At 46.4% G+C, this 23,030-nt stretch overlaps 1 long non-coding RNA gene across 1 annotated transcript in view; it reads left to right on the top strand.

The window, feature by feature from the left end:
* LOC142819266 (uncharacterized) overlaps window positions 1-21,868 on the top strand; it is a 47,686-nt gene extending 25,818 nt beyond the window's left edge. The window contains exon 2 of the long non-coding RNA XR_012897094.1: window positions 20,640-21,868. This is a non-coding gene — a long non-coding RNA (uncharacterized LOC142819266). The remainder of the gene's footprint in view (window positions 1-20,639) is intronic.
* The last annotated feature ends 1,162 nt before the right edge of the window (window positions 21,869-23,030 follow it).

A 23,030-nucleotide genomic window follows, 5' to 3' on the forward strand; every position in this document is an offset into this window, starting at 1 on the left:
GACTTTTTCAGGCTACGCTCAGCGTGTTCATCTAACTACTTGGGCTGATTATTCACTCATGGTGACTCCATTTTTAGACAGCCAAGTATTGTGGTTTTCCTCCTTCGGCTAAAGAGGTTGCAAACACTTGAAGTTCTCAAGTTTCGAGATGTGCAATTTTCCCCCACCCTGTGATTTTTCACTTCAGTTTGTGTGTTGTGCCATGATTAGATATTACTCTAAGTGGCACCTTACTCCACAAGCTGTCCTCTTGACTGGGGACTTACTGTTCAGTGTGTCAGGGGACTGTAGTCTGACCCACTGGGATTAGCAGGACATATGGTCATTCCCAAACATGGCCCAGAAAGATACCAGCAAGAGATAACAAGGAAGCATCAAACATGTATTCCCTATGGCTACGTCTAGACTGGCATGATTTTCCGCAAATGCTTTTAACGGAAAAGTTTTCCGTTAAAAGCATTTTCGGAAAAGCGCGTCTAGATTGGCATGGACGCTTTTCCGCAAAAGCGTCGATGGCCAATCTAGACGTGCTTTTGCGCAAAAAAGCCCCGATCGCCATTTTCACGATCGGGGCTTTTTTGCGGAAAACAAATCTCAGCTGTCTACACTGGCCTTTTTGCGCAAAAGTTTTGCGCAAAAGGGGCTTTTGCCCGAACGGGAGCAGCATAGTATTTCCGCAAAAAGCACTGATTTCTTACAGTAGGAAGTCAGTGCTTTTGCGGAAATTCAAGCGGCCAGTGTAGACAGCTGGCAAGTTTTTCCAGAAAAGCGGCTGATTTTCCGGAAAAACTGGCCAGTCTAGACACAGCCCATGTGTTTGGTGAGAGGATTTTAAACTGTGTAAATCTTGCCAGAACTGCTGCCAACAGAGTGAAATTCATTCCTATGTAAAGAGCCAGCATGAACATGTCCCACTGAAAATCAGTGAAACTTGGGCTCCTAAATCACTTGAGCGTAAGCATGCAGGCTTTTCTCTAAAGCAAAGTGACATAACTCACCCCACCTTTCTTCTGGGTGGCTTTTTGAAGGCTGACTGCTGAAAACCCTGGGGGTGGAGGGGGACATGCTTCCCTACTGAGCCTCCCAGCTTGCAAACAGGATCAGAAAATCCCATAAGAATTAAAATGATAGCTTGCAATTTTCAGTATACCCCAGTTCTCATTGATGATAGGGCCCAAAGTCTGTGTAGAGGCTTAAGGCTACATTGTGCACAACTGGATGCAAAGACAATATCTGCTTGGAGGGGTTTCAGATCCAGGATACATACTGAAAAAAGAGGAGGCAGAAGACTGTGCTGGGAGAAGGAAAAGGACAGGATCCATTTTGGGAGAACATAAAAGTGAGGCTAGAAAATGCTAAAAAAAAAAATCTGCCCCTGGGGTGTCAAAGCCATGACAGCACCAGTTCTCTGCAGTCTTGAAACAGAACAAGCTTTGCTGATATGAAACACACTTGTACAGAGAATGAACTTGCATAAATGAGAGGAAAAAACAGTCAGTGTAGACTTGTTTTCTGCTGCCCTCTCCTGGACCTTTAAAGGAAAGGACACTTTCTTTGTTAGTCATTGTACTTCAATGTATAGTGATCTATAGAGTGATCTGTGACTTAATCAGGTGCCACAGACTTGATGAGCTGATGAAATGAGTTCAATGTTTAATTAGACCCTGACTCAGAAACATTTTTCAGAACAGCAGGTTAGGCATATGCTTAATTTTAAGTACTAGCATAAATGCAGTCCTGAATAGTCATTGACTTACACACATGCTGATGTGTTTCCCTGAATCAGGGCCTTCATGCTTGCTGCTATGTCAGTGAGCATCTAAGCAACTTAAGAAATAAGACACCGAGATTTAATGTATCTGAATGACTACAATGAAAAACTGACTGACTAGACCTTTCTGGGCAAGGCTGGTGCTTATGTAACCCACACACCTTCTGGGTATGATGTGCTGTCCCATGCAGAGTCACTTGGACTGCTTACAGAAAGTAGACGTGAACTCTACAGCCTTATTGGAGAGCCAGCTGGCTTTTAACTCAAGTGGTAAAGGTTCCGATGCTAAGCTCAAGAGATCCCAGGTTCAGAGATCCCTGTTGACAATTACACTTGTCACTTTCCCAAGAGCTCCTGGACTGATAGGTTCTTGAAGCTATTGGGAAACGTGTGCACTGAAAGAGTTTATTCGAGTAGAAGTAGGAAACCTGACAGAGTGAGGGGTGTTGTGTCATTGCCAGGAATGTGTTCTCCCTGCAGAATTATATATGGGAATCAAGTTACAGTGAATGATTTGGTGTACCCTTCACTAAGCTGAGTGTGGTGGAAAATAGGATTGCAGCAATCCCTGGCTGTTTTTTCTGTATGCATCTGGGATGCTGAATTCATTAATGCGTGCGTGCACACACACACACACACACACACACAGAGAGAGAGAGCTTTGCTGTGCATGTAGAGCTGAGTTCTGGCAGAATCCACTGCAGTTGGCATTGAGGTGGGTGGGAGGTATCTGGGATTTCAGCTCTGCAGGAGCGTGAGTTCCAAGCGAGCAGGTATTATTTACAGAGCAGGGTAGGAAATGGCGGGTTTTCTGAGGAGACAGAGGAAGCCAGATGTGGAGGTGTGGAAAAACTGAGGATATGTCACACCCAAAAAGAGTGTGTCATTTTGTTCCAGATGACTTCACACCCTCAAATGTCATTGTCGACATCCGCTATAATGGAGATGGCCAGTTAGAACTACAAATGCCACAATATAGGCCAGATTCTTAAATTGGCATAACTGACTATAATAGAGCTACAATGCTTTACAATAGTGGAGAATCTGGCCCTATATCTTTCGATATATGGTCAGCTAGGACTTTACAACTGGCATTATGCCTCATCCCAGGCCCACTCTCAACTTCCACATGCAGGTACTTTAAACACACAGACACAGGCTACATGAGCTAAAAGGGAATCTCTGTTGGCGATAGGGATCCTGTAAAACAGAGTTCTCATTCCATCCAACAGAAGACAGCGGTACATATGCTGCACATCAACCAGTTCATTACATGATATTCAGGTTTAGAATCAGCTTCATCCAAATATAAACATTTATCTTCAGGCTGTTTCCATGGCAAATATTTCTTACTATATTTTTGACATTTCATGAAAAGTTTGAGCATTGAAAATGAATACAGTACTATACATTACTTATAGGCAGTTTCTTTTCAACACAATACTTGATATGGTTTAAGTGTTCTTGGGTTTTGGTTAATTTATATAACAAACTTCAGGTCTTTGTTGAACAAATTGCTTACTAGTGCAATAAATAAATAAGTCACCTCCAAATGGTTTGCTAACACATTTAAACATTTTCTGGTAAATAAAAGACCCCCAAAATGCCATCGTTTCTTGTACACAGGGACTACGTCTACACTGGTGGCTTCTTGTGCAAGAACTGTTTTGCAGAAGAGTACTTGCACAAAAAGTCTTCCACAAGAGCTCATCTACACTGCCATGTGCTTTTGCACAAGAGCGTCCATGGCAGTGTGGATGCTGTCTTGTGCAAGAAAGCTCTGATGGCCATTTTAGCCATAGGGCTTTCTTGCGCAAGAAATTCATGTTGCCTGTCTACACTGCCCTCTTGCACAAGAGCTCTTGCGCAAGAGGGCTTATTCCTCGTGGGGAGAGGAATAACTCTTCCAGAAGAAGCCCTGTTTTCCAACTCTGTTCTTGCGCAAGAATCTGCCAGTGTAGACATAGCCAGGTATTTTAACATGAAATTGTTTACTAAGAATAAATGAAAAGTATGTTTGAAGCATGAACCACTCTGTTACCATCTATTAATGATGTCGCTGTTGTTATCTGGGTTTTTTCCTCTTCAGTCTTTTCTGGAGTACTACTGTCAGGGATCCTCAGTTTCTTTTACTCTGCTTGACTCATGCCAGCATCTATCTCCATGGCTTTTAGAAGATGTACTTTTCCTTTGACATCCATCTGCACTTACCAGCAGGCTTTGCCCTGAATTTAATATGCTTTTCACATGACCTTTTTGAGGAGGACACAGAGCTGTGCGGGAACCTTTTAAAAATACATAGTATATAAACTTTCTCTATGTGGGGTGGACTGTGAGCTGAGGTGATCTGTTATAGCTCTCTTAAAGCTAATGGAGCAGTGACCACTTATGTGAACAAAGAATCTTCCCCCACACATCTAGGAACAAATGTAGTCATGAGGCCTATATGAACCTTAATATTGACGATACAGTTGCTTGCATAGGGTGGCAAGAAAGCAATTTGGTTAGGGAAATCTATCTTCTGTAACTTGTCAGCTAGTTGCACTCATCATTTGGAACAAAAGCTAACAAATTTTTTCATCAAAATATGTCAACTCGTCAACCCTCAAACTTTTCACTGTAAAGGAGCAGTTTCAACAAATCTTTTGACTTGCAATTTTTTTTGAAAATAAAGTTTTGAAACTGTCGAAACATTTCATTTTGATATTTCTGAAACAAAAAGTTCAGTTATCAAATTCAAAATGATTTTTATTGTGAGATGTTAAGCTAATCATGGTATCATTAACCAAAACAATGGCTGAAATGGCAACAAAATGTTCTCATTGACCTGAACTAATATTTTTTTTTGTTTTGACTTTGTGAAAATGTTAATATTTTTGACTGTCCCAGTGAAGAATAGGGGGATGAGAGGGTAGAGGGAAATCTGAAATCTTGACATTTTTCCTGGGGAAAAAATTCTCACCCAGTTCTGTTCAGGATCCAGTTTTCCACCTTTATAATACTTATGTGGAGTATTACTTTACTCCTTGAGAAGTTTCAGTAATATTAACAGGGCTTTAGAGGAGTAGCCATGTTAGTCTGTAACTGGGAAAACTTAAACAACGAATTGTCTACCAGCACCTTAAAGACTAATAAAACATGTAGATGGTATCATGAGCTTTTGTGCACACAACCCACTTCAGATGGGGAGTTGTTAAAAGTCCAGTTCCAAACGTCTAGTTCCAAAAATAGCTGATGGGATGGGGGAGAAGGGAAAACGGGGAAAGAAACAGTCAATTAGAGTGTTCATGCCACATGAAGCTGATAGAGAAGGTGCAAATTGTTCTTAAGTATCCACTGTTTGTTTTTTAAGTCATTAGGATGTGGAAGGTAATGTGCTACCCAGGTAATGTCTTTGTTCATACCTATGTGATGGGTCCCAAACCTGTAAATGAACTTAAGTTTCAAGGCTTCCCTGTGTATTTGGATTGTGCTTGGGCAAGTTAAAATGTTCACCAACAGGTTTCTGTGTGTTGCCTTTTGGGATATTTGATTTGTGTCCATTAATTCTTTCCCATAGAGACTGTCCAGTTTGGCTAATATACATGGCAGAGGGGCATTGCTGGCATTTGATGGCATAGATCATATTGGTGGATGTGCCGTTAAATGAGCTTCTGATATGGTGGCTGATGTATTTGGGGTCAGTGTTGCTATCTCTTGTATAGATGTGTTGTACAGAATTGGCAGCAAGGCTGATTGCAGGGATGAGTTTCTGGATGATTATGATGGAGGTGTGCTGTATGGTTGCTGGAAAGTATTTGTTTGAGGTTAGAGGGTTGTCTGTAGCAAGGGCGACATTTTGAGCATGTAGGAGGGGCAGCAAATGTGTACTCCAAGACACAGCTAGTTTTTCATCGTGTTCCCCGGATACTAAGGGAGCGAGGGGAAAGTGCTTGCATTCCATGCATTCCTCTCACACTTGGCTGGTGAGCTCCCTTCACCGTACCTAGGGACGGTTTTGTTCAACATCTTTATTAATTAACTGGATAAAGGGATGGGATGACAAGTCTGCGGATGATGTTAAGCTAAGAGGAGAGGTAGATACGTTGAAGGGCAGGAATAGGGTCCAGAATGACCTAGACAGATTATAGGATTGGGCCAAAAGAAATTTGATGAGGTTCAACAAGGACAAGTGTAGAGTCCTGCACTTGGGATGGAAGAATCCCAAGCATTGTTACAGGCCGGGGACCGACTGGCTAGGTAGCAGTTCGGCAGAAAAGGACCTGGGGATTACAGTGGATGAGAAGCTGGATATGAATCAAAAGTGTGCCCTTGTAGCCAAGAAGGCTAATGACATATTAGGGTACATTAAGAGGAACATTTCCAGCCAATCTAGAGAGGTGGTTATTCTCCTTTATTTGGCACTGGTGAGGACACATTTGGAGTATTGTGTCCAATTCTGGAGTATTGCGCCCCCCCCCCCTCCCATTACAGAAAGGATGTGGATGCATTGGAGAGGGTCCAGTGGAGGGCAACCAAAATGATTAGGAGGCTGGAGCACATGACCTACGAGGATAGGCTGAGGGACTTGGGCTTATTTAGTATGCAGAAGAGAAGAGTGAGAGGGGATTTGATAGCAGCCTTTAACTTCCTGAAGGGAGGTTCCAAAGAGGATGGAGAAAGGCTGTTGTCAGTAGCAATGGATGGCAGAACAAAGAACAATGGTCTCAAGTTACAGCAGGGATGATGTAGGTTGGATATTAGGAAAAACTATTTCACCAGGAGGATGGTGAAGTACTAGAATGGTTAACGTAGGGAGGTGGTGGAATCTCCATGCCTAGAGGTTTCTAACTCTCAGCTTGACAAAGCCCTGGCTGGGATGATTTAATTTCGGTTGATCTTGCTTTGGGCAGGAGGCTGGACTCAGTTACCTCCTGAGGTCTCTTCTACCCTATGATTCTATTATTTTGTATGCAGGGGCCATGCCAATAGGGCTGTTTGCCATGTAAGGTGCTACTCGGCGTAAATAATGGAGGCAAAATCAGGGTCTTGGAGACAGAGCAGATCTATTGGATTTTATGGAACCATGACCATTTAAACCAACTGAGAATCCGCCTTGGAGACACTGAGAAGACAAATGGCTTTCTGTCCCACCTACATCTTCCATCTTGGCCAAGATTTTGCTATCCTTATAATGAATTGCCCTTTGCTCTGTAAGAAGCCCCACTGAAATGAAAGACACTGTTGGTTGTGCTGATTAAACATGTGCTTTAAGTGCTTTGTTGAAATCAGGGATTGACCAGCTCAGCACCTTGTAAGATCGAGCTGTAGGGAGAAACCACCATTATTATGTATGTAGAGACACATGTGCAAATTGTAGGACATATAGACTGGCAAAATACGAGTAGAGCTAGTCAGAAATTTTCTGCTAGAATGATTTTAATAGAAAACTGACTTTCAGCAACATTGAAATTTCAATATTGCTGAAATTTTTTTAGTTTTTTCTATTAAATTGTTCACAGCTCCCTCATGCCTTGTCAGTCCACCAGGGTTTCTAAGGCTTCCTGACTTTTGGCTCCTTGGCAGCCTGCTTGCCCTAGGAAACCCAGCTCCCAGGCCTTCCAAATAGCCCATCTCCACCACTGATGGGTTGCTAGAGCTCTGGGCAGTTCAGAAAGCCTCAAACATTTTTTTTTTTAAATTAGACAGTATGATTTTCAGGTTTTTTAATGAAATGTCAGAATTGCCCCTCCACAGCGAATTTCAATGTTTTAATTTTTGTTTTCATTCCGATTCTCAAGTTTGTTCTGCTGAAATTTTGGAATGTCCCACAGAACAAAAATTCAAGCATCCAATCAGCTTCAGCAGTTAGTGAGATTGTACTAAAGGTAGCCTGCGCTGAGAAGCAGTCAGTCATTCCTTGGGGAACTAATCATCCTTAGGTAAAAGTTCCTGTGGAGATGTTTTGTGCAACCTTTGACACCAATGCCGTAACTAGCTAATTTTGCGCCCGAGGCAAGAATATAAAATTGCCCCCCCTCATGTTTATAATATTGCACCCCTTCAGCTATGCTTCCGAGGCAAGTGCCTCACTTTCCTCACCCTTGTTACGGTCCTGTTCGACACAAAAGTCTGTCATCTTCAGTTTAACTCGTTTCTTTGTCCCTTTTCATGGAGCTGTGTAAAGTGTTCAGTGATGACTCCACTACACTATTAAAAATTAAATACATAAGGAACAGCGAAAGCAGAGGGTGGGTCACAGAGATAATCCTCTCAACAGGCATTTATTTTGATGCATAAAAAGCTCAGGCTCTCGCTAGGGAAGAGGAATAAAAGCTCAGGCTTCTGAAGAATTAAATCTGTTCACTATATGCTTCTGTTGGCCATATTATATATGTTTTAATATTGCCCACAATATTAATGCAAAAAATCTCCATGCAGGACAAGCAACTTGATATTATTCATTTCATTTTAATGCCCTGGCAAATTTATTTGCACACTTCATATATATTTTTCTGTTTATGCCGAAAAAAAGAAATGCTTAAATAATAATACTGTATTTGTCCCACATTAGTTTTTAGTGTAGTTTATTGCTCTTGCAATGAAATATTCAATATGGGATTCATTTTTATGTGTTACGAGAGGTATTTACACATATCAGGTTTCAATTGCAAGAAAACATTTGCAGCCTTTTCTGTTAAAAATCCTATTTTGCCACATTTCAAAACCTGGAGGTTTTGATAAATTAGAAAAGGGGGAGGTTATATATAATCATAGAATACTAGAACTGGAAGAGACCTCAAGAGGTCATCGAGTCCAGTCCCCTACCCTCATGGGAGGACCAAGTACGGCCTAGACCATACCTGATAGACATTTATCTAACCTACTCTTAAATATCTCCAGAGATGGAGGTTCCACAACCTCCCTGGACAATTTATTCCAGTGTTTGACCACCCTAACAGTTAGGAACTTTTTCCTAATGTCCAACCTAAACCTCCCTTGCTGCAGTTTAAGCCCATTACTTCTTGTTCTATCCTCAGAGGCCAAGATGAACAAGTTTTGACACCCTTTTAGATACAGGAAGTCCCCGGGTTACGTACAAGATAGGGACTGTAGGTTTGTTCTTAAGTTGAATTTGTATGTAAGTCGGAACTGGTACATATTGTAGGGGAAACTCTAGCCAAACATTTCTCCAGAGCTCAGTTTATTCTCTCACACCTCACTTCCCTCAGTCCTTTATTCTCAAGCTGAGGTGTCTGCTGAGAAAAGCCACTCCGCATCTCCCTGGTCTGCTGGCGGGGGGGAGGGGGGGCGGCGCTAGCTTTGCGTCTCCCTGGTCTGCTGGGGGGAAGCAGCTAGTGCGGGGTTGCCTCACCCCATTTGTAAGTAGGGATTCGATGTAAGTCGGATCCATGTAACCCGGGGACTGCCTGTATCTGAAAACTGTTATCATGTCCCCCCCCCCAGTCTTCTCTTTTCTAAACTAAACAAACCCAATTTTTTCAGCCTTCCTTCATAGGTCATGTTCTCTAGACCTTTAATCATTCTCATTGCTTTTCTCTGGGCCCTCTCCAATTTCTCCACATCTTTCTTGAAATGAGGAGCCCAGAACTGGACATGATACTCCAACTGAGGCCTAGCCAGCGCAGAGTAGAACGGAAGAATGACTTCTCGTGTCTTGCTCACAATACACCTGTTAATGCATCCCAGAATCATGTTTGCTTTTTTTGCAACAGCATCACACTGTTGACTCATATTTAGCTTGTGGTCCACTATAACCCCTAGATCCTTTTCTGCCGTACTCCTTCCTAGACAGCCGCTTCCCATTCTGTATGTATGAAACTGATTGTTCCTTCCTAAGTGGAGCACTTTGCATTTGTCCTTATTAAACTTCATCCTGTTTACCTTAGACCATTTCTCCAATTTGTCCAGATCATTTTGAATTATGACCTTATCCTCCAAAGCAGTTGCAATCCCTCCCAGGTTGGTATCATCTGCAAACTTAATAAGCGTACTTTCTATGCCTATATCTAAATCATTGATGAAGATATTGAACAGAGCTGGTCCCAAAACAGACCTCTGCGGAACCCCACTTGTTATACCTTTCCAGCAGGATTGAGAACTTATATATACACTATGTATGAAAATGGTGAAAATTAACTTGACTCATTCGTGTTTTAAATATATAAAAACAAGAGGAGAAAAGGTCCTCTGAACTTATATTGTTGATAAAATATGAAAATATTGGACAAGCTCTTTTAGTTGAAACTGTCATTTTCAACATCATTTACATTAGTCTCAGAGGTTTAGTAGGTAGATGATGATTTCTCAATATTAAGTTGTTGCTGTTTCTTATTGGTCCATTTTGAACAAACTTTATTTCCTTCATCAAGTAAAATAGCTATAACTATCATTGGAGATTCCTCCTAACCATTAGATTGTGACTTGATCTCTTCTCAAGAGAATACAAACTCCTTATGTGGCCTACCCTGGGTTTTGTAGCCAGATACCGGATGAATAACCCTGTTATTTTCTGTCTCCTTCTTCATGACAGATGAGCAGGGAATAAGTTGTACCTGCATACTCATCCATTCATTAACAAGCTAGAGAAATGCAACCTAGATGGGGCTACTATAAGGTGGGTGCATAATTGGTTAGATAACTTTTCTTAGGCTATGTCTAGATTGCAGGCTTCTTTTGGAAGATGCTTTTCCGGAAGAGATCTTCCGAAAAAACTTATTCTGAAAGAGAGCATCTACACTGCCAAAGTGCATCAAAAAAATTATCTGCTTTTTCGAAAGATAGTGTCCACACCGAATGGACACTATCTTGCATTTAAGCTGTGATTACTATGGATAGAGTGGCCACCAGGGCACCTGTGCTTTTTCCTCTTATTTCTTCTTCTGAAAGAACTCCCTCTTCCCCGCCCACACATGCCATTTTGCAAAAGAACTCTTTAGGAAAAAGGCTTCTTCCTCATAGAATGAGGTTTACCAATGTAGGTAAACCTCTCTGTTCTTTTTTTTTTTTTTTTTTTGAAAGAACGTGATTGCAGTGTGGATTTAAGTGAATTTTTTTTTGGTAAAACGGCCTCTTTTCCGAAAAAGCTCTGCAGTTTAGACATACCCTTAGAGAATGGGTATCAATGGGTCATCGTAATGCTGGAGGATTTCCACAGCGATCAGTCCTGGATCTGGTTCTGTTCAATATCTTCATCAGTGAATTTGATAATGGTATAAAGAGCATGCTTATAAAATCTGCAGATGATACTAAGCTGGGAGGGATTGCAAGTGCTTTGGGGGATAGGATTAAAATTCAAAATGATCTAGGCAAACTAGAGAAATTACAAGAGGTAAATAGGATGAAATTCAATTAGGGCAAATGCATAGTACTCCACTTAGGAAGGGAACAATTGCACACATACAAAATTGGAAATAACTACATAAGGAGAACTGCTGAAAGGGATCTAGGGGTTACTCATAGTAGACCTCAAGCTAAATATAAGTGAACAGTCAGTGTATCACTGTTGCAAAAACTCAAACATCATTCTGGGATGTAGTAACAGGAGTGTTTGTAGCAATACACAAGAAGTAATTCTTCCATTCTACTCCACGCTAATTAGGCCTCAACTGGAGTATTGTTCTGCATGCCACAGGTCAGGAAAGATGTGAACAAACTGGAGAAGGTCCAGAGAAGAGCAACAAAAATGATAAAAGGTCTAGAAAGCATGACCTATGGGAGAAGATTGAAAGAACTGAGCTTGTTTAGTTCAAAAAAGAGGGCTGAGAAGGGACATAACAGCTCTCAAATAGCTAAAAGATTGTTACAGGGAGGAAGGAGAAAAATTATTGTGATAGGATGTCATAACCATGAGGGTTAGCCAGCAGCCTGGTGACTAAGGGGTTAACTGTACCTAGCCAGGTAGCAGTCAGCCAATAGAAATGCAGATAGGAATTTCAAACAGACAAAGGAATTTTTCGGTTTTCCCTCCTTTCTCCCTGAGCAGTTTACTCTCCAGATACTGAGGGGGGCAGACAAAATGTGTCTCTCCAAGAAAAGACTCTTTTCTATCTGTAAGTAGAATAAAGTTTAGATAAATCTGTTTTATTGTTTTATGGTGTGGTAATGGGAATCTGATGTCTATGCATTTAAAAATGGTGTTTCCTCTCCTTTTTAACTAAGTTTTTGGCCCATGGGAGTCCCCCATGTGTATATTAATTGATGACTTTTCCATCTAGTCATTGTGCTTGTAACAGGAGTATTGTGGTGATAATAAAAGTTCTTTCTTTTTTATTAACCTGGTATTGGTTAATTTTTGTGGCCTGGTTTCACTTTAGGGCTGATATTTCCCACGTGATCTCTTCCCTAGTTTTCTCACCATTTCTTGGGTGGTGGCAGCAGATTTTTATCCCCTAAAATCTAGGTTTTTAAGATTTTGGGAGGAAGCTTTATACCACAGCCTGGAAAGATAAGGTTTTGGGGTATGTTTGCAGGCCCCCACATCTGCATTCATTGTGCCGGAGTGGGGAATCAGCCTTGACATAGGACAAGAAGCAAAGGGCTTAAATTGTTAGACCTTAAGGAAAACTTCCTAACTGTCAGTGTGATTAAGGTAATCACTAGAGATTTTTAAGAGCATGTTAGACAGTCATCAGTCAGGGATGGTTCTGATGGTACTTGGTCCTGACATGAGTGCAGGGAACTGGACTTGATGACCTCTTGAGGTTCCTTCCAGTTCTATGATTCTATGATTCAGCTACATTAGCCAAAGAAAGAGGTGGCATGATTTTCTACTTCTGTAGGTTCTGGGGGCAGGGGAGAAAATGTGACTCTCTGCTGGCTTCTAAGGCCAATGTGAGAGAATAATTGGGACATAAATGCAAGTGAGCAAATCAAAAGAAGTTCTGTAGTGGCTGTGGAAACATCAAACACATTGGATATGTCTATACTTGCACCCTAGTTCGAACTAGGGATGCCAATGTAAGCATTCGAAATAGTCAACGAAGCAGAGATTTAAATATCCCACGCTTCATTAGCATGATCTCGCCGGTGTGTTACTCCGATCAACAGCTGTTTCACAAGTGAAAGTGCATGCCGGGATGCGTTAGTTCGAACCAAACCCCCTAACGCTGCTACTCAAAAAAAAAAAGGGGGGGGGGAGGCTTTGGTTCGAACTAACGGGTCCCAGTGCGCGCTTTCACTTTCAAAACAGCTGTTAATTGGAGTAACGCGCTGGCAAGATCATGCTAATGAAGTGCTGGATATTTAAATCCCCGCTTCATTGACTATTCCGAATGCCTACATTTGCATCCCTAGTTCGAACTAGGGCGCAAGTGTAGGCATACCCATTGCGTGTAAGCCAGGGGAGAGCAGGTAGCCTATCTCTGCCTTGTCAACCCTCTGTCAATCTTCCTAACCCCATCTGAGCATACCCTGGCATACCTTGTCTACAGAGAAGGAGATAAGAGATACTTGTGAATGCAATGGTTCCTTATCAGCTTAAGAAGTGAGAAGCACAAAGGAAGGCTCTTGAGAGAGTGTGAAGCTTTGTCAGCGTACAGCAAGTGTCACTGTCATTTGCTATGTCTACACTGCAGTTTGACTCCAGGACTGGCCTGTGTCTGCCACATGAGGGCTCATGGGGCTCCCATCTGACAAATCATGAAGCTGTTTAATTGCATTTTACACTAGTACCCTGGGAGACGAAGTCCCAGAGCAAAGAAGCCTACTTTGCAATTAAACAGCCCTGCAGCCCCAGCACTGTGAGCTCAAGTTGACTCCCAAGGGCCAACCACAGGTTTTTAACTGCAGTGTAGACTAGGGATGTGAATGGTTAACAGGATAACCAACAGACTGGCTGGGCCAGAGCAGCTCCCACCACCTACGGGCCCAGCGTAGCCCAAGCAACCCTGACCTGCATCAGGGCCTGGCCTGACCAGAGCAGCCTGTCTCACTAGAGCTTGGCTTGGAGCAGCACCTGCCCATGGTGGGCCCAACCTGGCCGGAGCAGCTCTCCTCCCCACAGTGGGGGGGGGGGGGACACTCCAGCCCAGCCAGTACCCCTCCCCTGCTACCCAACCCTAATTTAAGCAGTTACCCTGTTAAACCAGTGGTCCCCCAAACGGTGCTCATGGGTGTCTTGGCGCCTGCCAGGGCATTTGTGTGCCCGCCAAGTGACCAGAGCCAGCCCAAGCCATTCTTGCGCCCCAGCCACGGGCATGTGCGGCCCCGCCCCTGGTCGCACGGCGCATGCGCAGCCCCATTCCCGGCCACACGGCACATGAGCTGCCCCGTCCCCGGGCACCCAGCAGCCCCAAAAGGTTGGAGGCCACTGCATTAAACTGATTAAACAGGATCTTACATTCTTAATGTTGATATAGTCATTATGGCATACTCTTTAATAGGTGGATAGTTCAGGAATAATAATTAATAAAAAACAGTTAGAAATACAGAGCTCCTCTGAGCCTTAGCTTCTTTTGAGTCAATCCAGGTCATCTCTTCCTTTGGGCAAAATAACATGGGTGAAATAGAACACTTGAGAGGTCTGCGCCTTGTCTTCGTATTTTGGATTCATGTGCACCATCCTTCAAAGTTGTTCAGTCCCTCTGATGTGAACATCTGCTGGCATCTTAAGAAAGATCAGTCAACACACCTAACTGAGAAATTTTCAGGTGGATGGGATTTAATGCACCACCAATCTGTTTTCCAAAGGCACTAGAACAGAGTTTCTCAACCAATGGTGCAAGTACCCTTGGGGTACTTGAGAGAAGTACGTCAACACAACTGAAATTTGGAGAAAACTGAATTTTTGTTTAAGTTTTACAGCACTTTATTATTATTGTACTTTTTACACCCAAAAATTTCATCACCCACCCAACTACGATGAAGTTGTTTAAACAAATATGTTGCAATGGTAGAAAAAAATTGTGTCTGAAAACTGTAGGTACTGGGGCTACTTAAAATTTTTTTTAAAGGGGGAATTTTATAAAAGTTCATTAGAACATGGTGATTTGGACCATTTGTTTCATCCACTCTGATCTTCTGCTAACAGCTTATGTAAATAGTTTCTGAATATCTGATATAAAATCTTTAGTCTAGCAGGCAACCATCTAACTAGACTAGACGTTGATCTACTTGACATCAATGTTCCCTCTAATCTTTTTCATCCATGTGTGGATTTTTCCCTTCCATGTGCAGAATAATTGTATATGCACCGAAACGTGCAAATGTGCACCACCCACAAAGAAACAAAGAACTCTGTGGGCACTCTGCCAATCAACATTTGAGTCTCTCCTGAGTGGCTGCACAAGCATACAGCTTATAAGAAACATTGCTGAAATGCAAGACAATCTAAAAAAAACAGTACCCAATCACACTCAATCCCTTTCTGAAAGATGTCTCAGTTAAGACGGGGATAAATAAGAGAAACAGAAGTCTTTAGTCCCTAATATAGGCATGTCTGTGACTCACTGAAATTGAAGTTTCCTCACTGGTATCTCAGAATGACAGAAAGCTGAAATGCAAAATACCTCACCGACTATAGTTAGGTTATAAGGAAAGAAAAACTCGGCTCACTGAGGCTTGGGGAATTCTAAGAACCAGAGGAAAAAAGCAGAGGAAATTGCATGGCTTTTGAAATGACCATTTAGAGCACACTTGACTGCAAGTAAGGCTTTTAGTGCAATAAAACAGTGAAATTTTATATTAATATTGTTTTTGCCCAGATTAAAGATCAGAACATTGTCAAAAAATAACATCAGTTCTTCTCTGCTGATACTCCCTTTGTGTGATTTCCCCCAGCAGCACAGCTAGGCTTTCACTCCGAAATCCAATTCATTGTAGGTAGATTGCTGCGGCATGGGTAATTCCAGTGCTATTTAGTTATTAGGATTTCTTAACTGTTGCAGAGGTCGGCTTTTTACTATAAGGTCTGGCACCCTTGGGACCTCACCAGTCCCGAGCTAGTGAATTTGTTGGACATGAGAAGTCCCCTGCCACCGCCCCGTCCCAGACCACCTCACCTTCCTGCTACTGGCTCTACTTCAGCCCCAGCTGGTCCCCACTACCTCTATCCCTGGCCAGCCTCCCAGCCCGACTGGGCTGCCAGATGGCCCTGACTCTGCTGCTGCCAGCCGGCTCTGTCCCCAGCCAGGCTGCAGGACGCTGGCTCTGGACCCACTGCCGCTGCCCAGTTCAGGCTCTGGCTGAGCTGCCAGGCCATGGCCTTTTGCTCCACTCCAGCTCCAGCCAGGCTGCCAGACACTGGCCCCATCCCTGCTACTGCAGGACCTCCTGTAACTAGGCTTCTGGCCTGGGGCTATCAGGTCTGGAAACATTCGTAGTCCAGCACCAGAAAGTCCTGGATTTGGGAGGTGCAACCTGCATTCCAGAAAGGCTGCTCTTTCCAGGAGCTTGCGCCACTAGCTTGGTGTTTGTTTAAAGATTGAAGAAAAGAACTTTTTGGTCAAGTGACCAGGTCATGCAGATGATAATGGCTCTCAGAACAAAAACATTGGCTTGTGGTAGAAGATGAGTTCAGCACTGAGACTCTAGCAATCTGAATTTTTTAATTTTGAGCACCCTATTTTGTATCAATAACTCTTAGGCTACGTCTAGCCTGGCATGATTTTCTGCAAATGCTTTTAACGGAAAAGTTTTCTGTTAAAAGCATTTTCGGAACAGAGGGTATGTCTACACTGAAAAGTTAGTTCGAACTAACAGACGTTAGTTCGAACTAACTTTCCTAGGCGCTACACTAGCGCTCCGTTAGTTCGAACTAGGTAAACCTCATTTTACGAGGACTAACGCCTAGTTCGAACTAGCTAGTTCGAATTAAGGGCTGTGTAGACCCTTAATGCGAACTAGTGGAAGGCTAAGGCTTCCCAGGTTTCCCTGGTGGCCACTCTGGCCAACACCAGGGAAACTCTATTGCCCCCCTCCCGGCCCCGGAGCCCTTAAAGGGCCACGGGCTGGCTACTCACTTTGTGCCAGTTGCAAGGCTGCAAGCACCCGTGCCTGCACAGCCTGCACCTGCCACAGGATGAGCCAGCCATCCGAGGGCTCCCAGCTCTCCACTGCTCCCCAGGACCAGCCTGGCGGCTCCCAGGAGCCTGCCCGGGGGCGCAAAAGGCGGGCGCCCGCCTGGTCTAGTGCGGAGATCGTGGACCTCATCGAGGTTTGGGGGGAAGCCTCCAATGTCCACGATCTCCACACTAGCCACTGGAACGCGGCCGTCTACGGACGCATGGCTGCCAGCCTGGCCGCCAGGGGCCACCAGCGCAGCCGGGAGCAGGTGCGCTGCAAAATTAAGGACTTGCGGCAGTCCTACTCCCGGGCCTGCCTGCCAGGGGCCGACCCGGAGGCCTGCCCCCACTTCCACGCCCTGGACCACATCCTGGGGCCTCATGCCGTCCCTGCCCCCCGGGACGTGATTGACCCCGGGGCAGAGGGACTGCTCCTGGACACAGAGGAGGAGGAAGAGGGCTCTGAGAGCCAGGAGCCTGCCGCCAGCCTGCCCAGGACCCGGGACCTCCGAGGCACGCCACAGAGCCGCTCGCCTGCATCGTCTGAGGCCGGGGAGGCGTCCACCTGTGAGTACCCTCGTGTTCCCCTTATGTGTACGGGGGGCTGGGGCGAGAGGGAGCCCCGGGACCATGCGCCTGGGCCTTGCCCACCACGGAGCAGCAGCTGGGGATCCTGCAGGGGCCCTGGCCTTGCAGAGGGGAGCTGGGTTTCACACACCTGAGCCCCTGGGGTAATTGACCGCTGGTCTTCTTGCACCACAGCTGCAGCACCTGGGCCTGCAGGGCGCACCACCCCACCTGCAGCAGCCGCCTGCGCCCGGGCAAGCAGGACAGCCAGGAACCAGGAGGACTACCAGAGGCGGCACCTCCGGTTCCTGGATCGACAGCTCCGTGTCCAGGACCACTGGGTCCAGGAGGACCTCAGGCTGCGCCGGAGGAGTCTGGAGGCCCTGGAGGAGCAGGGCCACCTCCAGAGCCTGCTGGACCGCTTCCCATTTCCTCCTCCCCCTGCTCCCCCTCTTGCTCCCCCTGCTCCTCCTGCTTCCGCTCCTGCTTCTGCTCCTGCTTCCTCCACACCCCCCGTCCCTCCTGCCCCACCCTCCACAACCATTCCCCACCAACGCCCCCGGACCCGCAGTGTGGTGAGACGGGAGAGGCAGCCGGACTCCCACCCCTGAGCTTTCCTTTCCCTTCCTCCCTTCCCTCCCCTCCCCTCCCCTTCCAGCTCCCTCGTCCCAGGTTTCCCCCTCCCTTCTCCCACCTTCATTCCTCCCTCCCCCCCACTCCAGTTCTGTGAAATAAACAGACGTTTTTGTTTGAAAAACAGGTGTCTTTATTTGACAGTAGGTAGGGAGGGGAAAGGGGAAGGAGGGGGGGGAGGGTGGAAGAAGGCCCCAGTGGGGCATGCAAGGGAGAGGTCAGTCCTCCTCCTTCTCCACCTGGAAGCTCTCCCGCAGGGCTTCCCTGATCCGGACGGCCCCCCGCTGGGCTTCCCGGACGGCGGCGGTGCGGGGCTGACCGTAGTGTCCAGCCATGCGGTCAGCCTCAGCCATCCAGGCTGGCAGGAAAGCCTCCCCCTTCCGCTCACACAAATTGTGGAGCACACAACATGCCGCCACCACGGGAGGGATGTTGTGCTCGGCCAGGTCCAGACGGGTGAGGAGGCATCGAAAGCGGGCTTTCAGTCGTCCGAAGGCCCCCTCCACCATGATGCGGGCCCTGGTCAGCCTGGCATTGAAGGCCTGGCGGGAGGGATTGAGGTGCCCCGTGTAGGGCTTCATGAGCCAGGGCTGCAGTGGGTAGGCGGCATCCCCCACCAGGCAGATGGGCATGTCCACTTCCCCGACCCTGATGTGGCGGTCGGGGAAGAAGGTCCCGTCCTGCAGCCGCTGGCACATGGAGGAGTTGCGGTACACCCGGGCGTCGTGTGCTTTGCCGGACCAGCCCACATTTATGTCCGTGAACTGTCCCCGGTGGTCACACACAGCCTGCAGGATGACGGAGAAGTACCCCTTGCGGTTCACGTAACGGGATGCCTGGTGTTCCGGGGCACGGATGGGGATGTGCGTCCCGTCGATAGCCCCCCCCCGCAGTTGGGGAAGCCGAGGGCACCGAATCCCCGGATGACTGCGTCCGGGTCGGCGAGGCGGACCACCCTGCAGAGCAGTACCCGGTTGATGGCCTTGACCACCTGCGGAGAGAGACACAGCAAAGCGCCAATCAGTGGGGCGCCCGGGTGGCTGGGAGCGTGCGTGTCCTGGCAGTGCCCCACGCCCCACTCCCGGAAGCAACCCCCCTGGCGGCGTGTAGTACGGCCGGGACAGCCCGACCCCTCCGGTGTGGGGCGCTTTCGCCTCCTCCCGCCCCCCCCCCTTTGTCCCTGGGGCGGCCCATCCCCTCCTCGCAGCCCCCCTTCCCCCCCGGCTCGGTGGCCGACGAGCGCCTTACCTGCATGAGCACCGCTCCGACGGTGGATCTCCCCACGCCGAACTGGTTCCCGACGGATCGGTAGCTGTCCGGCGTGGAGAGCTTCCAGAGGGCGATGGCCACCCGCTTCTGGAGGGGGATGGCGGGTCTCATGCGAGTGTCCCTTCTTTGCAGGGCAGGGGCGAGCCACTCGCAGAGCTCCAGGAAGGTGTCCCTCCTCATCCTAAAGTTCTGGGTCCACTGTCGGTCGTCCCAGCGCTCCAGGACGATGCGGTCCCACCAGTCGCTGCTGGTGTCCAGACACCAGACGCGGCGGGGCACGCCAGTGCCGGGGCGCCACCGCGGCTCCTCCACGGCCCCCAGGGCGGCCAGGCGGAGAGGCAGGGGGCTGACGTTCCCCAGGTGGTGCCAGGCAGCCTCGAGCCATTGGTGGCAGGCTTGCAGCAGCAAGTCCAGAACGTGCACCAGAAGGTGCAGGGCGAGCCGTGGCTCCATGTTGCCACCTGCGGCAGCCCCCCCTCCCCCCGAAGGGAAGCACCGACACAGACGGGCACAGAGACCGACGCTTTGCTGTCCCTCGGCGAGGTTGGCAAGCAAGCAGGAAAAGCTGAGAACCGGCTATCCAGGGGGGTCCCTTTAAGCACGAGCCTCAGATAGCCTCAGACAGCAGCCACACAAAGCAACTGCTGACCTGATGCCCTGCCAGAACCGGTTTCAGCTGCCCTTAAATGCCCCCCTGCGTCCAATCAGTGTGGACGCGCTAGTTCGAATTAGCAAAACGCTAATTCGAACTAGTTTTTAGTTCTAGACGCGTTAGTTCGAATTAGCTTAGTTCGAATTAACGTTGTAGTGTAGACATACCCAGAGTGTCTAGATTGGCACGGATGCTTTTCTGCAAAAGCACTTTTTGCGGAAAAGCTTCCGTGCCAATCTAGACGCACTTTTCCGCAAAAAAGCCCCGATCACCATTTTCGTGATCGGGGCTTTTTTGCGGAAAATAAATCTGAACTGTCTACACTGGCCCTTTTGCGCAAAAGGGACTTTTGCCTGAATGGGAGCAGAATAGTATTTCCGCAAGAAGCACTGATTTCTTACAGTAGGAAGTCAGTGCTTTTGCGGAAATTCAAGCGGCCAGTGTAGACAGCTGGCAAGTTTTTCCGGAAAAGCCGCTGATTTTCTGGAAAAACTGGCCAGTCTAGACACAGCCTTAGAGTACATCTACCCTGCAAGCTTCTTTCAGAATAAGTTTATCCGGAAGCCCCGTCCCCGGGGGGTTCGGCAGTCCCACCTTCACAGCCCTGTGGTGGGGGGAGCAGACTTCATAGGGAGTGGCTCCTGGGATGCTTATTGTGGAGAGAGGGTCATGGCTCGGACGTCCCAAGGGCTCAGGCACCCCTTTTGATTCTCTGTTTTGTTTCTTTGTTTGTCTCCTTCTGCAGGTGGTGAGGGCCATTAACACCGTCCTGCTGCACAAGGTCATTTGCCTGAGTGCCCTGGACCCTATTGTTGCCAGATTTGCCACCCTGGGCTTCCCCAACTGCGGGGGAGCTATTGATGGCACATACATCCCCATCTGGACCCCCGACCACCAAGCAGCACAGTACAACAACTGGAAGGGATACTTCTCATAGACTCATAGACTTTAAGGTCTGAAGGGACCATTATGATCATCTAGTATGACCCCCTGCACAGTGCAGGCCACAAAATCTCACCCACCCCTCCTAGAATAATCCTCTCACCTATATCTCAGATATTGAAGCCTTCAAATACTTTGAAGACCCCAAGATGCAGAGAATCCTCCAGCTGTGATCTGTACCCCATGCTACAGAGGAAGGCGAAAAACCATCCAGGACCTCTGCCGATCTACCCTGGAGGAAAATTCCTTCCTGACCCCAAATATGGCAATCAGCTAAACCCTGAGCATGTGGGAAAGACTCATCAGCCAGACACCTAGAAAGTTCTCTATAGTAACTCCTATCATCCCTCCATTGATCTATTTCCCACTGATAATGAATGGTCAATTAGTTACCAAGATCATGTTATCTCATCAAACCACCCCCTTCATAAACCCATCTAGTTTAATCTTGAAACCAGATAGATCTTTTGCCCCCACTACTTCCCTTGGAAGGCCGTTCCAGAACCTCACTCCTCTAATGGTTAGAAACCTTCGTCTAATCTCAAGTCTAAACTTCCTACTAGCTAGCTTACGTCCATTTGTTCTTGTGTCCACATTGGTATTAAACTTAAATAATTCCTCTCCCTCCCTGGTATTCTCGATGGTCCTGTAGGCAGTGGTTGACCACCATGGCCAGTTTACGAACATCTTCGTAGGCTGGTCGGGGAAGGTGCATGGTGATGCCCATATCTTCCGCAACTCCAGCAATTGCAGTATGGACACTAGTATTGTTTTTTCGGAATAATGGCTGTTTTTCCGGAAAAACAGTGCAGTGTAGACACACCCTTATACACAGGGCTAGACAAGCCCTGGCTAGAGCCACTCGCCAGCCCCATACTGCGCATGCACAAGACTGGCACTGCACATGCACGAAGTGCCGGTGAATGGGGCTCGCAGTGCATCTGGCTGAAATCTACTCACCATGGGCGAGTAGATTCAGCGGATTGTCGATCCCTGCTTATACAAAAGCATGCTTAAGTCCCCTTTTAGTTTCTTCATACAGCCTAAATAATGTAGTACAGCTCTTTAAACAAGGTAGGAACCCCTCTGCAAATGTAAAATGACCCTACTGTTGAGTGCCTGATGTATGCAGTTATTGCTTGCCCAAATCAGGTAATTGCACATGCAAATTAGCCTAATTATCCATCTGCATGCTGGAGTGATGGAATGACATGTACAAATTGAGTATGCAATGATGCATTTAGTTGGTTTAATAATCTGGCTTTTATCCATAATGCTCCTGAAAACATCTACCTCTGATGTTTAAAAGTCTCAGAGGAGTAGGCATATTAGACTATAACTGAAAAAACTTTAAAAAGCAACAAATAGTCTCTACAGTGCAGCAGAACTATTTGTTGCTATTTTTACATTTTTACCTCTGTTTTCATCTTGGATTTTCAGACTGTACACACTACACTGTTTTGTCATGTTGTGTGTCATATTTTGTTTTATGCTGTTAGATGCCTACCTCAGAGGCTGATGGGTACCAAGTCTCATAGCTACTCAAGATTGTGCCAAGTTGTAACAGCTCCTAAAGGTCCAAAAATTGGGCAGATCCTGTAGTTCCTCAACCATTCCCTCTTTTTCACCTCCCACGTTTCCTAAGCCGGGGATTGATAGGTATAGACTGGCACTGAGTCCCCCACTCACCAAAGGAATCCTCAGGAGTCCAGATATACTGCAGCAGACAAAATGGGCAAAAAGGAGACTCTGATACGGCCAATGGGTTGTTAAGTCCTGAGCAGCCCTTCAGGAAGGAAGTCTCTATTAGGACTAGTTGGGAAATATCCTCTGAAACTGATTTTGTGTGAAATTTGGGTTTTTAACAAAATATTTTTTTCATGACACACTTGTCAGCTTTCTGTGGAAAAAATTGGGGGGGGGGGCCTAAAATTTTCAGCTAAAAACTGAAACATTTGGGTCAAAAACAATTTAATTATTGAAAATGTGAAAACTTCTATAAGAATGTAGTTCAAATTAGACCTAGTTATATAAATATTTGAGGTTTGCCTTATTTTCACTTAAATGTAAGTGTAAAAGATAAAGGCTCGTTTGTTGTTCACCCAGGCCCTCTGACTTAATTATATTAATCATTATCAGCATGATAATAGCATCTGGAGTCCATAATTGAGACTAGCATCCCATTGTGCTAAGC

The sequence above is a fragment of the Pelodiscus sinensis genome, chromosome 21, assembly GCF_049634645.1.
Source record: "Pelodiscus sinensis isolate JC-2024 chromosome 21, ASM4963464v1, whole genome shotgun sequence".
NCBI lineage: Eukaryota > Metazoa > Chordata > Testudines > Trionychidae > Pelodiscus > Pelodiscus sinensis.